Raw genomic sequence first — 13,364 nt, forward strand, 5'->3', positions numbered from 1 at the left:
AACCCTTAACATTATGTATGAACTAGATCAGCAAGTGCACCAGATGCAAGTTCTTCACAATGCCATAATTCAGTATTTATTTACATTATGTTACTGAGGTCAAGAGAAGGGGACGACAGAGAATGAGGTGGCTGGATGGAGTCACTGAAGCAGTAGGCGTGAGCTTAAATGGACTCCAGAAGACGGTAGAGGACAGGAAGGCCTGGAGGAATGTTGTCCATGGGGTCGCGATGGGTTGGACACGACTTCGCAACTAACATCAACAACTGAGGTAGATATCACATTCTGGGGAAGAGCTCCTGGAATGTCTCCATTATCAAAGATTATGATAACACCTACAAAAAAGTGGGCTTCCTCAGTGGTTTGTCAACTTGAGAAGCATTCTCCTGGATCAGTTTTGTCAGGTTTCCACCTTACTATCTTTTTCTGTCCCTAAGACTCTCTTTCAACTTTCTCATATTTGTTCATTACAAATTTAATCTTGCTGGTACATTTGCTCTGTTCTTGGGATTATTACCTATTAATTTATTATGAATTTTTAAAATGTATAGTCTATCTTTCCCTTGATTGACAGGAAATCTCAAATCACTTCAATAAATGCATAAATAATAACTAGATACGAAATAATAACTACTACGAAAAGCAGTAGTAATAGTCCTATAAATATTTTCAGCTAGGGATGTACATATATAAGAAGTGGCATTATTTTTAGAGAGACAGCAATTCTAAGGGAACTTGGAAATGGAATTAAAAGACAAATCTTCCACCAGTTCCATCTTATGCTGATTTTCCATCATCAGTTTAAATGAAATCCCAGCATGAAAGGGATAAGGGACAGTGGGGAGCCCTTGTTTTTGTTTCAAGTGTCTGTTCATATTTCCTTTCCCAATTAATTTTAATCAGAACAAAAATATTTACATAGGCTTCAAACTGATATACTCTTAACTAATGGGCCTCATTCTGGAATCTTTCCAGGCAGTGACTCTATGATACTGAAAACCTGTGTGTGCCTTTTAACAACTAGAAATTTCAGATTCATAGATGTAGCTGCCCACCTTCACTGACACAGGATTTCAGCTCAGCTGTCAGTTCAGAGCCCAAGAGCCAGACTACTACTATATGTACTAACAGTTATATTTGACAGATCACACACATTTGTACCAGTGTGTCTCTGTACAAGAACAAATATTTGATCAGAAAAGTATATTCTTCCAGATATTTTATTAAAACTACCTTCTTAAATTAGCACTAAACTGGGTCAATTGTAAGATAATTCACAATTCACTGCTAACAGTGAACACTTATAAGGCCTTTTATTATTTAAGAAAATGGACTGTTAGGTTAAAAAAATGACATCTATTTAAACAACTTTAGTGAGTGACTTTCAGTACTACCGTAATGCTCTCTAAATTTCAGTCAGCAAGAACGTATGGGTAATGAAGTTCAAAGCAAGGTAATTTTTCTCCTTGTTTACATTCAGAGATTAATCTGAGTTTCAGATAACAGACGCTATATCTTGAGCCATGATTCTATTCATCACATCTATAAAGAAGTACTCCTTACTCAATACAGCGATTCCTAGGAAACGTATTTCGGTGAATCTGCTTGTTAATCTGAGGTTTTTGAAAAGTGGAAACTGCCAGAAGGCTGGACCTTCCTTCCCCAAAGATGGGAGACAATCTATTACACTTTTGTCCAACCCAAACGCATATACCGATGCACAGGATCCCCACTCCCGTCATCACTAGTCATTATTTCCTTGTGCGAGTCGGCAGTCACAGAACTTGTAGTCCAAGACAACTGAAAGGCAAATACATACCCACTCCGTAAAGCAGGGGTCTTCAAACTTGGCCCTTTTATGACTTGTGGACTTCAACTCCCAGAATTCCTCAGCCAGGCACGCTGGCTGAGGAATTCTGGGAGTTGAAGTCCACAAGTCATAAAAGGGCCAAGTTTGAAGACCCCTGCCGTAAAGCAACAAGCGAGCATCGGTGCTGCAATAAATCGCTGCGGTGGACAAAATCCCGAAACTCGCTTTAGAAGTCGGACATGCAAAACAAAACTACCTGGGACAAAAAGCGCTCTTTTCTCTAACCTTCGCACAGGGCAATGTGACAGCGGCGTGTGCTGCAAGGCGCCGATCCTTTCACAACTATCACACTTTCTTCCGCGGAACAAACTGCGGCCGCGTATCCGCCGCCGCCGCCGCCGCCGCCGCTCCGTAATTCCCGCGCAGAACCGGCCCTGCGTTACTGCGCGTGCTCAGAGAAAGAGGGGGGGGGATTATGACGTATCACTTTCTAACTGGACACGGGAGCTTCCATTAAAGGCTTTCCCCCTTTTCTCGCTGCGGGGGAGTTTCCGAGTGGAGGCGGTCGCGGGTGAAGAGTCGTGTGACCCCGCTGGGTTACTTTTGAAACTGAGCGGTTTCTAGAGATGCGCTTCCTTCCGCTGATCAGTTCAGTTCCGGGGGTTCCACGAGGTTTCTGCCAAGAAGGGATTTCTCAGTTTCACACTAGAGAGAATTGCAGTCAGATGGTGTTTGGTGCGATCCCAGCCCGGTTTGCTTTGTTAGCAGAAGGTGCAAGTGGGGTTAGTTCAGATCACCGTTCATTTATAGTCCAGGGCTCTTCAAACTTGGCCCTTTTATGACTTGTGGACTTCAACTCCCAGAATTCCTCAGCCAGTATGCTGGCTGAGGAATTCTGGGAGTTGAAGTCCACAAGTCATAAAAGGGCCAAGTTTGAAGACCCCTGACTTATACGAACACGGGACTAAGTTTATCCAGCTTTACACTGTTTGCTCAAAGTGGAAATCATAGGTAGGATTAATGCTTCGGAGTATAGGCGGTCCTCGATTGACGACCACAATTGAGCCCAGAATTTATGTTGCTAAGTGAGAAACTTGTTACGTGAGTTTTGCCCCATTTTACAACTTTCCTTGCTACATTTATTAAGCAAATCACTGCAGTTATAAAATTAGTAACACGGTGGTTAAGTGAATCTGGTTTCCCCATTGAGTTTGCTGGTCAGAAGATAGCAAACTATGATCACATGACCCCGGGACATGGCAACCCTCACAACCAGGAACCAGTTGACAAGCATCTGAATGCAAATTATGTGACCATGGGAATCCTGCAACGGTCATAAGTGTGAAAAATGGTCATAAGTCAATTTTTTTCAGTGCCATTGTAACTTCAAACAGTCACTAAACAAACTGTTGTAAGTCGAGGACTACCTGTATGCGTGCTGAGCTGACCCTAGTATAGGTTCATTTTTCTCTGTAGAAAATTATGACATAAAAGATGCATAGCTGGCCATGGGTCATGCAGTTGTACAACATAAGTCCCTGCATTCGCTGATGGTGATTGAATTCCAGATACAGTGAGTGAGTTCCCAAAGTATAACAGCAGATGTTTGCTTTTAGCTTTGGCTTTGTATGAGTCCAGCTGTTAATGTCAGCTGTATATTGTACCATGATTTACAGCTTTCAGTGCTGAGTGTCTGTTTGTACAATACACTAGGCCAGGGGTCGGCAACCTGAAACGGTGAAAGAGCCACTCGGAACCGGTTCCGTCACAAAAGAAAAAAGTGGGAGCCGCAAAATGTGTGTGTGCATGTGCTCATGCGCAGAACAACAGGCTTCATTGAAGAGTGGAGCCTAAGGCGAGACATGCACTGGCCCTGCCCCCCCCCACCTGTCCAGCTCTCTGCAGCTCAATCTGAGGGTTGCCTCCGGCTTAGCATCTTCTGCTACTTCACACGCGCAACCACTTGCTCTCACACCCTGCCACCGCCCAGCAAACGGGGCAACCAAGGTGGGAATCTCCCTGGCATTCTGGCGCTCGCCTGCCTCCCCTCCCTTGCCTGCAAACTCCTGCTGCCCCCACCTCTCCACCAGGCAACACCCGCCAGCTCCCAGGCGCCTCGTGAATTGCCCTCCAGACTTGGTCAGCTCAGGAACGGCGCAAACCCGCCACCCCTCCCTCGGTCCCCTTTTCGCTGCTATCCTCCCGGCCATCGCTTCAGCACATGCCCAGCCTGCCCGGCTCCCTTTTCCACAGTGCTCCCTTTGTTCCCTGCTGAACTTCCAACTCCCATTCATGCCTGGCTCTTGAGGCACCGCTCACAGTAGAGCAGCCGCCCGGCACCTCTTGCCACGTGGTGCCTCCTGCGGATAACCCCCTCCGCTTTCCTCTGGCTGGACAGAGCGGCTTCCCAGGATCACCGCCTTTTGGTAGCACACAAATGGCATTGCCCAGCAGCGGCTCCAAGGCCAACCGAACACGGGAAGAAGGGTTGTAGTGGGGAGGGGAAGGAAAGGGTGTGTTACCGCAAAACAGGTGGGCCGAGCAAGAAAGAGCCCGCCTGGGGACACCATAACTGCAAATGGAGCGCGTGGGTTTCAAACGTACAACTGAGCGTAAACGCGTGCCCTGGGCGCCCTTTATTTTGCTTCTTCGGCGGAGGAAAAGGCATAGGAGGTGCTTTTGCTAACCTCGGCCCCTCGCATGGCTTTGATTATGGTACCGCACACTCGTGTCCTGCTTTGGCATGAACATTGCCGAACATATGTAAAATTTAATTCCCAAATAAAAACAAAATCTCTGAAGTAATGAAAGTCTCTCTCTGGGAAGAATCGGAGTGTGAAGAGTTTTTCTTCACACCTCGCACCTCCTTCTTCTGCTGACGGCAGCATCGCCCACACCCGCTTGCCGAGTACTGACTGCCCTGTCGCCATTTGTGCAAGAACCCGGAAGCATCCCCACCCCCGTATGGGGATCCGCCTGCCTCCGCCGCCCTGTTCTCTCAGCTGCCTGGCCCGAACGAAGGGGATGGTGGAGGCTTGCAGAGCTGCTGCCTTCGTCTGCTTTTCTTTCAAGCCATCCAGCCTCTGCCGCCCCGTTCTCTCAGCTGCCTGGCCCGAATGAAGCAGCAGCTCTGCAAGCCTCCACCCGCCCCCCTTCATTTGGTCCAGGCAGCTGAGAGAACAGGGCGGCGGAGGCTGGATGGCCCGAAAGAAAAGCAGCCGAAGGCAGCAACTCTGCAAGCCTCCGCCCCCCCCCCCGAACAAAGATTAGCCGAAGGCAGCAGCTCTGCAAGCCTCCGCTGCTCCCTTCTCTCAGCTGCCTGGCCCGCACAAAGGGGGCGGCGGAGGCTTGCAGAGCTGCTGCCTTTGGCTCCTCTTCATTCGGGCAAGCCAGCTGAGAGAAGGGGATGGCCAAAAGGTGGAGGCCGACAGGGGAAGCTTCTGAGACCCCCGGTGGGCACCCCCCCAGGCTAGCAGAGGTGGTGGCAGAGCAGGGCTCTTCCTCCGCTGCCGCCCTTTGCAGTCCGAAGAAGCAAGGAGGTTTGTGGGCAGTCCCACAAACAGCTTGTGGGCAGTCTCACAAAACAAAGAAGTTCAACCAATCAATTCAAACTTTGGGAGGTTGTTTTTTTTTGTGAGCAGTTTGAATTGATTGATGGAACTGTTTTAGTCCCACTTTTTTTTCAGAACTGCACATGGCAGAGGAGGACTGGGAGCCGCAGGAGACGGCTTAAAGAGGTGCATGCGGCTCCGGAACCGTGGGTTGCTGACCCATGCACTAGGCTAAAATATGATTGAGAATCAATGTGGATGTGTATGAAGCCAACTAGCAAAGTTAGGTTTGTGGAAACCCATGGTTTGAACCATGGATTATTGGTGAATATAGCAAATTAGATTTATTCAGGGAGGTTGAAGCAAATGGTGCACTGAGTCTTTTTTGCTTGTCTTTGCTTCATTGAACCCAAGCCTGTTTTTCTCGAGTTCTTTGACTTTTAGAATCCTAGGGTACAAAGAAAAAATATCTGCTGCAACCTGCATGGTGTCAGGAAGGGCATCCAACTAGTAAACACTTAGATCCATCTAGTCACCCTGATTCTACCCCGAATTAAGGGATTACAGGATCATGAAAAGGAGTTTTTATCTTTTAGACTTAATTTTGTCTACTCCTCTTTTGCCATACCAAATGGGATTAAAACTATATCTTATTGAAAAAATTTAAAAGGTATTATCCAGGTCCCATTTACTTGAGGGCTACATTAGAGCAACACTCAAGAACCAGTGATGCACTGCAGGCCCTCCAAATATCTACATGGTTTTAAAATGATACCAAACAATATTTCAGAGTATTGTGAGCAATCAACAAGTAGTTGTCCTTTCAATTTTTTAAAGTAACATGTTATAGATCGGCATTGTATCCACGGGTGAGGAACAAGTAGCTCTCCAGAGGTTGCAAACTGTAACTTGCAGCAGCCCTAGCCAACATAATTATTGTTGAGGCTTGGAGCAGTCATGCATTTAAATATAGAGAGGGAAAGGTTCCCCAACCCTTCATTTAATCCATACTTAACTGGTAAAAAATTCTGAGCAAGCCTGTGCATAGGGATTATTTTGCCATATGAGTATTCAGTCTCATATTTCATCTAGATAAGTAATCCTTTTCAAGTGAACAGTTTGCCAATATAAGCATATTAACAGATGGAAGCAGCTAGCTCTCATGAAAAACTGGTAAAAACTTATGTAACTCTCAAGCTGCAATTAATAACATCTCTGCTAGGTTGAAGACAGAGTTCCCCAACTCTGGGAGTGAGATGGAAAGATTCCACACGAATGGCGGGCAAACTCAAGGCCCGGTAGTGGGCCACAGCCTGGGGTTGGGGACTCCTGGTTAAGAGATTGCATTTATGCACTTTGCTACAAGCCTTAATGTGGATTATTTGATTTTAATTTATTGTGGTTTATAAACACAATCTTGGTTTGTAGCATAATGCATGTCTTTTCAAACTGTGTTCTGAGAACTTGATGGGGCTCTTTGACAGACTAAGATTTTAACAGAAAGTTCACTCAAAGTGAGCCAGTTTGCTATCAATAGAGCCAGTGGTGGGATTCAGCCAATTCACACCAGTTCGGCAGAATCGGTACCTAATTTTTTGTTGCCCAGGCCCAAAATGGACTTCCGGAAGTAGCATCCACACAGAGAACCAGTTGTTCATATATTTGAATCCCACCACTAAATACAGCCTTGTCTCTTCATTATGGCTTCTAGGAATTTGGGTTTAATAACTAATTGGTTCGACAATCTACCGTGTTTCCTTGAAAATAAGACCCGGCTATATATATATATATATATATATATATATATATATATATATATATATATATATATATATCCTCCAAAAGATGTACCAGGTCTTATTTTCAGGGGATGTCTTACCCACTTACCTTAGGACTGCTGCAGCCAGGCATCCCACACTCCAACACCTGTCACACCTTTGCCCAAGTTCTTCTGTGGCTGCTTGCAGGCATACACCATGTGCATTGCACCAATGCCACTGCAATGTGTGGCTCATGCCGAACGCGCCGGTGCCGCTGCTCATAGCAGGAGGCCATGTGGCATGTTGTGCAGTGGCACCGGTGCAATGTGACACATGGCCTGCCATGAGCAGTGATACAGGAGCGATCGGTGCAACGGGTCACGCAATCTGCCATGAGCGGTGGCATTGGTGTGATGAGCCGTGCACCTCCTGCCGTGAACTGTGGTACCGGCGTGATGCGCCACATAATAATAATAATAATAATAATAATAATAATAATAATAATAATAATAATTTTATTTATATACCGCCCTTTTCCCGAAGGACTCAGGGCGGTGAACAGGGCAAACATATAAAAATACAAAAATACAAAAGTTAAAAAAGAATTAAACACAATGCCCAAGCTAAAACAATAAATAGATATATTAAAAACAACAGTAAAATCCCAACCCATCCCCCATCAGGCCAGGCCGGCTTGTTCGAACAAGTGAGTCTTCAGATCGCGTCGGAAGGAGCGAAGGTCGGGCGCCATCCGGAGCTCGACCGGCAACCGATTCCATAAATCCAGGGTGCGCACAGAGAAGGACCTCCCCCTGGGGGCCACCAGACGACATGGTGTGCAGCTGCAAGCGGCCACAGAAGAACTCAGGCAGTGACACGACAGGTGTCGGGGTGTGGGAGGCCTGGCTGCAGTGGTTCTAAGGTAAGCGGGTGCGGGATAAGACCTATCCGAAAATAAGCCCTAGCTTGATTTTTATGTGTGTGCCTCACCCCAAATCGAGGGCGTATTTTGGGGGGTAGGCTTATGGTAGGCTTATGGCTTATGGTCTTCCCAGTTGCAATGTATGGCTGTGAAGTTGGACCATAAGAAAGGCTGAGCGCCGAAGAATTGAGGCCTTTGAACTATGGTGCTGGAGAAGACTCCTGTGAGTCCCTTGGACTGCAAAGCGATCAAACCAGTCAGTCCTAGAGGAGATCAACCCTGACTGCTCTTTAGAAGGCCAGATCCTGAAGTTGAAACTCAAATACTTTGGCCACCTAATGAGAAGGAAGGATTCACTGGACAAAAGCCTAATGTTGGGAAAGATTGATGGCAATAGAAGAACGGGATGACAGAGAATGAGGTGGCTGGATGGAGTCACTGAAGCAGTAGGCGTGAGCCTAAATGGACTCCAGAGGATGGTAGAAGACAGGAAGGCCTGGAGGAACATTGTCCATGGGGTCGCGATGAGTTGGACATGACTGCAGCTAACCACAACAACAACAACAAGGCTTATATTAGGCACACATGTAAAAATCAAGCTATGGCTTATTTTTGGGATAGGTCTTATTTTGGGGAAAAAACAGAGTAAAAAGTTGGAAGACCTCTAGCACAATGTGTAGTGCAAGCCAACTGATTTAATTTAATAAGACCATCTTTAGATAAAGCATGCTTTAGTACACTGCACAAAGCCAGCCAGCACAAGAAAATATTCTGAGCTCTGCTGATTTTGATGGGAATATTGTTACTGCTTGGATGACCTAAATGTTCTAGAGCACATCTTCCAGGAATGAGGAATAGAATGATGTATTTCAGAAAGTTGTCAAGCCTCTAAAGTCCCATTGCTACACCAGTAGATTCCCTGGATTCTTTATATCAGGACTTTTCAACCAGTGGTACAGGTACCACCTGTGGTACAATGGCACCTGGCAGGTGGTACGTGACCATCCTAGAAAAGTGGTAGGGGAGGGGAATGAGCTGAACCGGTGGCAGCACCACACAAGCCTGAGCGAGAGATGGCTGGAGCTGCAGGGCTGTCAGGGCTCTGTGAAAGCGCCAGGATCAGCGCTTCTTAGGGGCTGTCAGGGCTCAGCGGAAGTGCCAGGATCAGCGCCAGGCTCCAGCTGGAGCTTGGCATTGATCCTGGCGCTTCTGCTGAGCCCACAAGAAGCACCGATCAGCTGGAATGTTGCAGCATCTCCAAGGTCTTGTGATTTACATTCAGATGTGTGGCAACTGATTCATATTTATGACAGAGTGTCCCAGGGTCATGTGAAGTGACCAAAACCTGCTGAAACTACCCAACAGAGGGGGGGGGGAAATAAGAAGCAAAGGACCCCCCCCACCCCCACTGCCAATCAAGTTTTTGACACCTGGTGACACCTAGGTGACTGGTGGTACTGGGATGTTGCCATATCCTAAAAGTGGTACAATGGGTGAAAAGGTTGAAAAGCCCTGCTTTATATTCTCTCAATTGTTTTATTTTCCATTGCTTTCAGTGGAAGTAAAAATTGTAAAAAAACAACAAAGTTTTTAGAAAGTGTTCAAAAAGAACCAGAAGAAAGCAATACCCTTCCCCCAGCTTGTCTAATTTATCTGAGAAATAGCAGAAGTTTGTCACTTGCACTCCCTTTGTACCTCTCGTTTACCATTCTGCTGTGAATGATCTAAAAGTTTCCAATTTCCAGTGAGCAGAATTGATTATTTGATCGTGATTCCTTTTATCTTGAAAGTTTTCAAAATACTAATTCTGTCTTCTGGCGTACTGATGACAAGGAACGCTGAAGAAAACTTTTACCCTAGTGATGAAGTTAACTTTCCTCTTGCCACAACAGAAAGTAAAATAAGTTGCGCAACTCAGGAAACCTTTTTTTTTTACAGTTAAGTAGATGCTTTTGCTCTAAGAGTGTAAGGCAATATCTCTCTTCTTTTTCAGTTTTTAAGTTGCCATGGTTAAATAAATCTGTACTCAGGATAACTGATTACCATATGCAGATTTTTTTGCACTGACAGCTTCTTTCTCTCTGCCCCCCCACCCCCGTGTCTGTCTGATTTTTATTCCACCTTTCTTCTCTCTCTCTCTCTCTCTCTCTCTCTCTCTCTCTCTCTCTGCATGACGAAGCCAAAACATCTCCCAAACAAAGATTCCAGGTAATTGCTTCAGGCATAATCGGGGAGCGGGAAGGAAATACCCTGTTAAAGATCTTAACTGTAGCTGGTGGCTCCTTTTACCCCCTTCTCCAGCTCAGTTTTTTAAAGTTCCTCTGGATGATGAATCTAGTCAACAGAATCCATAGTGGATTAGCAACGGCCAGCGGTGCAATGGATGTGTTGAACTTTTGTTGCTCTTTGACATTTAAAAAAAAATCACCAGGGGGGAGAACATGTTGACAGAAATGCTGCATTCCAGCTGGGATATTCTCTTCAAGACAGCAGATCCAGTGTGTCTGCTAAGGAGCAGTGTGCTGGAGTTGGATTTAGTAGAAAAAGAAGATGTTGGTGGTGGTCGGGATCTTCGTAGAAGGCAGAGACCAGAGGTAAGCAAACTGTTTCAGTGTTCTTGTTGGGTTTGAAAATCTTTTCTTTTTCAACCTTAATGCTAAGGGGAAGCGGCATCAAGGATGCCTTAGATATGCTTCATGGATCCCTGTACTTAATTTGCATTAGGAATGCCTGATTTGTAAACAATACTTTGTCACGGATTCTTCTCAGCTTTTCAAACAAAACGAAGCAGTCAAGTTAGCTGGTTTTGTGGCATCATGCTTGGTGCAAAAAATTGGATGCCAAGCCTTACTGTACATGCATCAAAACCACCTTTTCTTAAATGGTTGGATATGCTATAGATAATGCTGTATTTGGATGTATTATAGAAGGTATGTTTTGATTGTAGTTCAAATGTTAGAAATTGTGTTTAAAATAACAGTGTTTTTTAACTATGACTTTAGAATAGAAGCTGCAAATGCTAGATAATTAAAAACAGTATTTAGCCTGGCTGTTTTGCAGCCAAGGAATAAGGTAATAAATTTTATTGCACTAATCAGACTCAAGATGTTCTCTGTGTTAATTGGGTTAAAAATTGCAGTACTTATTAGAAATTCTAATTTCACAATGCAGCACTGACAATAAGCCCAGCCAGTGAATTATTCACATCTTTAATTTGCTCACTTAATGACAGTATGCTGTAATCAGAGTGCAGCGAAGGCTTCCTATGCATTATGTATGATGCTCAAGACTTTAATGCAGGACATTATGAAGCTCTCAGTGGTTCAATAATTAGTTTTCCACAAGGCAGGACTTGGATGTTCACAGATAAAAGTTCTAATATTGAAAAACAGTAGTGATTGATAAAACAAACTAACAAAAGCAAAGGGAAAAAAAAGCTTTTTTTAATTGCAGATACCTGGTTTAAATCTTACAAAATCTGAAGCAAAAAGAATGGAATAGACCTCACCTCATGACACTAACACAGAAGGTTGCCTCTGACTTACTTTCCTCTTTTTGATTATGAAGTAGATGGCAGCATCAATTTGTGAATTGTATTTGGGGGTGGGGAGGCTTGCAATGGGCAATTAGTGCAGGTTCGCATCCCACCAGGCTCAAGGTTGACTCAGCCTTCCATCCTTCCGAGGTAGGTAAAATGAGGACCCAGATTGTTGGGGGCAATAAGCTGACTTTGTAATAATGCCGCTTGGGGGGCGGTGAAAGCCCTAATAAGCAGGCATATACATAGAATGAAGGCTATTGCTAAGCACATTGGTTTGTGCTTAAATTGTAAGCCGCCCTGAGTCTTCGTAGAAGGGCGGGATATAAATGGGATTAAAATAAAATAAAAAAGTAGTAATTTTTGCAAAGCTTTGCAGTCAGTATTAAAAAAAATACTGTGTCTGAAGTTCAAGTTGATATTTAACTTAGAAAAAGAATGAAACCCCTAAGCCAGTCAGACTTGGTCTCATTGGTCAGTTGCAACAGTCCCGATGTCATCTTCACATCATAGGTCTCCTTGTGGCGAATGTAAAGCTACCCTTATAAACATGGCAGGTCTAGTATTTTTCCACTGCATTTCAGGAAACTGCAATGAACTACTATTGCTTGAGGGTCCTCTTGAATTCATGACTATTGCTGGGAGGGGAAGGGTGAAACTAATCAGGAGGACCTTTGCCTAGTTCTGGCTGATGTACTATTTGTAGCCTTACTCGGGGTTCATGCATCTCACATTAGTTCATGGCTTCATCATTACATGTTGAGACTGCCATGATACTACATATAATACATGCACCTATTGCAAATAGGAAGTCTGCGTAGAAATAAAATGCAATGGCCTGTTCAGTCACTAAGTGTTAGGAGCATATAACATGAAAGTTATAGGCCTGCACTGGTTGTCAGTAAGTGTACATAACTGTTTTTGATCTATAAAGCCCTGAATGCCTTGGTGACTAAGTATTAGCAGGACATCCTCGTCCTATCTGACATGATTTATCCTGTACAATTGTCTCAATAGGCTGCTGACAGTGATTTTAATTAGGATCCGAATTTTATGGAACAACCTTTTGGCAAATTGGATTGGTCCCATCTATTGTGTTAGCGTGTTGTGTGAACAAGACCATCATATTTAAGCTGTAACAAGGTTTACTTGGGCCTACCGTATTATCTGAATGAAACAATTGTGATTGTTTAGAGCCGTGGTGGTGCAGTGGTTAGAATGCAGGACTGCAGGTTAATTCTGCCGACTGCTAGCAATTCGAGTTTCACTGCCTCAACGTTGACTCAGCCTTCCATCCTTGCAAGGTCGGTAAAATAAGGACCCAGATTGTTGGGAGCAATATGCTGACTCTATAAACCACCCAAAGAATGGCTGTAAAACACTGTGAAGCAGTATCTTAATCTAAGTGTTATTGCTATTGCTACATTTTGCTATTTATTTGTTTAACTTCTATCCTGCCTTTATTATTTTTACTAATAAGGCAGCAAACTTATCCAATATACCTCCCTCTTCTCCCCGCGACAACAACCCTGCGAGGAAGGTTGGGCTGAAACAGAGTAACTGGCCCAAGGTTTACCCAGGTGGCTTTCATGGCTAAGATGGGACTTGAACTCACAATCTCCTGCTTTCTAGACTGGTGCCTTAACCACTAGACCAAGCTGGCTCTCTCGGGGCTTAATGTGTTATGCAAGTCCAGCCATTTCTGGGGTCCCACAGTTCACAAATCAGCAGTCTTTGGCTATACAAGTGGTCCTTTAGAATGAGAATTTCCATTGCTAAGCAA

The sequence above is a fragment of the Vipera berus genome, assembly GCF_964194415.1.
Source record: "Vipera berus genome assembly, chromosome: 1".
NCBI lineage: Eukaryota > Metazoa > Chordata > Lepidosauria > Squamata > Viperidae > Vipera > Vipera berus.